The sequence below is a fragment of the Orbicella faveolata genome, unplaced genomic scaffold (assembly GCF_042242905.1).
Source record: "Orbicella faveolata isolate gen_17 unplaced genomic scaffold, um_ofav_v1 contig_36, whole genome shotgun sequence".
Classification (NCBI taxonomy): domain Eukaryota; kingdom Metazoa; phylum Cnidaria; class Anthozoa; order Scleractinia; family Merulinidae; genus Orbicella; species Orbicella faveolata.
This window is the reverse complement of record NW_028301565.1, coordinates 4,982,309-4,987,500: the sequence shown is the minus strand read 5'-3', so window position 1 is coordinate 4,987,500 and position 5,192 is coordinate 4,982,309. Positions and strand designations below refer to the sequence as shown.

General features: G+C 37.8%; 1 protein-coding gene across 4 annotated transcripts in view; it reads left to right on the top strand.

The window, feature by feature from the left end:
- Window positions 1-759, top strand: part of LOC110067252 (uncharacterized) — a 17,381-nt gene extending 16,622 nt beyond the window's left edge. For all 4 annotated transcript variants that reach the window (XM_089275080.1, XM_020774559.2, XM_020774560.2 and 1 more), the window contains one exon: window positions 1-759. This exon is cut by the window's left edge and continues 131 nt beyond it. The gene's annotated coding sequence lies outside the window, so the exon portion shown is untranslated.
- Window positions 760-5,192: the final 4,433 nt, after the last annotated feature.

Genomic DNA, 5,192 nt, shown 5'->3' with positions numbered 1-5,192 from the left:
AAAACTTGCATACACCACATAAATATATCTGAGAGATTTACTATTACTAGAAAGCGTTATTTTATTCCTGACAGGTTTAAAACGTTATTAACTAAGCTTTAAAGACGTACAAATTTGTTCAGGTAACTGGGGTAGTCCAGAAAAACTATGCAATTTTAAATTCACCGATGTGTCTGGCTGGTTTCAAGCCGAAACATGTGTGGCTGCAGCCTTGCAGCTTACAACTTAAAACGACAAAGCAGCTAAATTAGTCGCTGTCGTCTTTATAATAAATCAACATAACAATTGAATTAAAGTCAATCTATGGAGTTTGATTACAAGTAATTGCGTATGAGGAGTTATCATAGGGAGGACCGTCAGCTAACGTATTTAGACTATGAAATACGACGTTCAAATAGTATATTGTATTAGGATGTTAGAAGAACAGCATACTATACTATGACTGCAGGTAAAATACATTATTGTTTGATGTTGAAACATTTACCCATATGAAATAAAAGCAGTGATAAAAGGACTATGCCCTTAATAGCTGTTTGATATTATTCAATTAGCAATTTGGCACAAAAGAGGCTATAGGTTCATTCTGAGAGAACGTCTAAGCAATAAAATTAACTTTATAGGAAAACCAGTATACTTTCAGCACGAAAGATTATTTACTGCTGGTTACACTGTAACAATATGTATTCCTTGATTAATGTATGCACATAACATAGCCTACAAGGTTATTTTTAAATAATAAAGCTGAAAAATGCTGCAAAAGTCTAATGACTTCTCTTCTTTCCAGCCTGCACCAGGCTTTCAGTTATTTGGGGAGCAATGCGAAAACGTGAGGGGAAAATTAAAATACAGAGGGAGTAGGGTATCGCTCTCCCACGCCGCACTCCTTACTAAGTGTTATTTCTTGCCGTTTTTAACTCGTGAATTCCGCTAGCAAGTTACGAGTTGCAGTGGGTGGTTAGATTATTAGTACTGCCCCCGAAGTAATTGAACACCTGGGACAAGCTAACTTATCCCCATCTTGATTATTCAAAGCTCAGGACTTTGCTAGCCATACAGAGTTCCTTGTATGCATGTCTCTTGTTAGCTATTACTTTGACTTATTCAACCAATCAGAAATATAAGCTAGACTCTGTAGAGTTACATCATACAAGGGGAATTTCAGACTCGTTTCACTCCCAGATAAAGGAAATGAGATCCCAAGAGAGACTTAGTTATTCTCATGCTGAAGTAAATAAGAATTTTATTCAGAATTACCTCGGAAGGTTAGAAGTAAGGCGCATTTTGAACTTGATGCAAGTAAACGTGACCATTATCAACTAAATGCGATTTTGAGTCGGCGTTACCGCATTATATTGGCGGCTAGTTGACAAGGGTGGGACAAATGTTAGACGACATTACCGTATTAGTCTGTCTAATTTACTTCTCTCGCGTAAAGCTCTGTCCAAGCGGGAATGTTTGGCCATCAAACACGATCAAACATTGTTTGGTGAACAAACACTTTTCCTTTGGAACGCCTTGTTTGATCATAATTTTATTTGATCGTGTTTAATCGTGTTTGATAAAATTTGAACGATGACAAACATTGGATTAAACATTGCAAAACATGCTCTTATTAAATCTTTCGATTCAGTTTTTGGCAAAGCGTGACAAATTCCTATCAATTGACCATCACGTGACAGAAAGTCCAAATCGGACGCCATATTTACATTTCAGCGTGCGGCCTGAGCGAGGACAACAGCACATAAATATTTTGCTTTAGCAAACAAGGGACTGACGCTGGAAGGCTTGACCACTTTTATGGATTGCTGTTTGAGAACAAGGGATAGGAATGTGGTGGATTATCCCGAGTCATTAGTTGAATGTCATTGAGAAGATGATGTACTTTGCTGAACTCCACACGTCGCAATGATTATCCGTTACCGTCTAGGATTCTGAATACACCAGTACTTAATATCTGAACGTTATATCTTACAAAAGGTGAGCTAAACGTGACTTTTCCGCCATAGTTTAAGTCCAGATACCGAAGAAATCAAGTGCAAGAAGACATTTTTTCGTTCTTTTGATTATCTGGTCACAGACACTTGCCTATTGTTTTCGTTTCTAGCAGGTTAGTGTTGTGATTATCACGATTTTGAGAGCGTCAGTACTCAGCGCTGATGAAAAGCCCGAAAATAACTTTTATACCAGGTTTTACACTGACATTTGTTCTTTCGAAATGTTAGAATCTTAGTTGTTTCGGTGTTTTACCGGGTAGCGAATTTGCCGATTGAAAAAGTGTGCATAATTAAGAATTTTGAGGAAGCGAATTTTAGTGATTTTAAGAGGCTCGTCGTGACCTTGAAAATTAACCCACAGAAGAATAATTGTCCTCAAAAGACTTGTAAACCCCTCAATAATAAGTTTCTAGACTCAAACTGGAATGTTATTGTGATGCGGATTGAACAGAGCGAAGTTTATTATAAGGTATTAGTCGCTACAGTTTGCGTGTTTTTGGCCAGATGTAGGACCGTAACGAATTTTTGATCTTTTGGCGGGTTAAAAAAATTTTTTCAAGAAGATAATCCCACCACGTATCTAGGCTTACCATAGACTATCTCTGAGAGGAATATGAAAAATTTTTGATTTTTTATCATGTGCCACGACTGGCGCTATGTTAGTGGACATTCCCTCTTAAGGTGGCTGAACTCAGTTTTTGATACCTGTGTTTCATTCACCTTTTTCTCTAAAACCCTTGATCCCTCGGTCGCCAAAAATGGCAGCAAGCAAGTTAACAACATAAACGTTGCTTTTTTGATAGTTAAGCTGACGTATGTGCCGTTGCCATGGCAACATGAATAAATAGAAACAGGCCTTTAAAATCGGTTTTGTTTATTTGTAGAAAATCAAGTCATTAGATTTTCTTTATAATTTGCATGCAACAAGCTTGTAACGATTCTCAAAAGTTAACACCATTTTGCTAATAATTTAACAGAGAGATCTTTAATTGTCCCTTGTTGAAGGTTCATTGGAATATCTAGAATTTCCTTTGTTAAAGCTCAATTATCTTCAATACTCCAGTTACTTATTTCCTAAAGTATTTTTGTGCCAAATTTCGTGAAATTCTAATGAGTGGTTTTCGAGAAATAGACGTATTCCCGAGAGTGCAATTTTTCATTCAATCGCAATTTTTTGACTTACTACGCATGCGCAGCATTTAACTGGGTTCTTTCGGTAACAAAGAAAAAGCTGAGAATTGCAGGGTTCTTTGCATCGTTACCTTTTCTAACATATCGTTGTAATAAAAGACTAAAGCCATCAATACACTGCATCCAATTATAGCACAGATAGTGCGGGTGTTGAGTAAATAAAGTGATCGCTCTATTGACGGCATGTTTGTTTTTGCAATCCTTGTGCGCGCGCTGAATTGCATCAGCAAAAGGGCACGTGAAAACTGTGTTCGGCCACCTCTAAAGGACGTTCGCGCTAATTGTTTCTGTGCATCCTTACTGCGCACGCAAATTCACTTGCCACGTCATGCATGAGAGCGCGCGCTAGGTATACGTAATAAAATGAAGAATGATAGGGCAGATGGCCATTGCTATAGCTTTGCTTGGATTAACGATCTTGGACGTTCGACGACCCCTATTTTTCTTTTGATGGATCATTTTCTTTACCGATTTTCTACGTTTAGCGAAAAAATGAAGAAAATCTATCGACTAAAAGTTTAAATTTTTTGCAAAATGCAACATCGAACTATGTTCTTTTTTGCCCATCGTTTATCTGTGCGACGGTTTCAAATGCCTTTTGAAGGGTTAAGTTTTGTGAAAACGTTGGTAACATTTGGAATTATTTACGCAACAAACCCACTTCTACAAAATATGACTAAGATCGTTTGCCTCCGGTAACTCACCTTCGATGTTTTTACCTATAAACCCCTGTAGGCAATGCTGAATTACGTGGGCCAATTTTTCAAAATCAGGGTGGTTTACCACATACTTTATCTCTGAAACAAAGTCGGTGACTCCCAATTTTTTTTTTTTTTTTTTGCATTTCTGACACAAGTTACCCATTATCTGACTGCAGTAAACATTTCTAAAAAATCTATCAACTGGAAATTTTCGCGCGACCATTCTAAAGCCACACTGAGTTGATTGCACTAGACATGGACCGAAAAGCATTCAGATGTTAAACAAAATTCTCGAACGCCCAGGAGAACAATGCGGTGAAAAACCCTTTTAAATGGAGTGACTAATAAAGTAACTATTACTATGACTATGAAATCTATTCTGAGTGACAGTGTGCAGCGCTATTGCAATAGGAGATTAGCAAAGGAGTTTCAGTTTATGTTCGCCATGTGTTAACTCTGGTTATATTTGTGTAGCGCTACATTTGAGTGCTCTCGAATTAATTTGGTAGATAAATCTGAGAGGGACGAAACAAGCGGATGCAAGACTAGAAGCTTAGAAATACATAAAAAGCTCTTCTCGTCTCCAATCACTGATGCCAGTCCAAACCAGATTCACAGTTTGCAGTAATGTCTGCCAGCTTTGGTCCTTGTCCCGGCTGTATACACGATGATTTCATTCGGTCAAAACCTTGTTTTGTCCAGTAATTAGCCCGTTTACTTTCTTTCCATTAACGAGCCTCTGCACAGGAAATAGAATAGTTTTTTTTTTAGTTTGAATGTACATTGAATTTCCAATAGTAATGGCAAACAGTTGTGATATCGACAACCGTCACCCCTACCAGCCACCCCAGCGTAACTATTTGTACTGGGAGAATTGCACCAGTACCCCCATCGTCGGTGATTATCAGAATTTGTCTTTAATTCACTTTCGCCCATTAGTAAAATTTGCCGCCGTTATGGTAAACGGAAATTTCGAAAAATCCCTTTGATATTAAGAAGCTGTTGCCGCTTTCTTCCTAAATTGGCCGTGTAGGGTCAATTTTTAAACGCACCACGAAGCCAATTTACACAGTATTTCTTAATTCGGGGTCCTGGATTGTGAAAAACCCATAGAATGAACGCTCTGCTCGATTGCTTGTGGAGAAATAATAGCTTACAAGCATTTTTAACCAAATATTCAACAAGCCTATAACTTAGCACAATTCAGATTTTAACACAACCTAAATTCTGCAGAGCATATTCAGTAACAGGTGTTTACCAGAAAGAACCCAGTTTGTCGAGAAAAACTATGGAACTATAATTACGT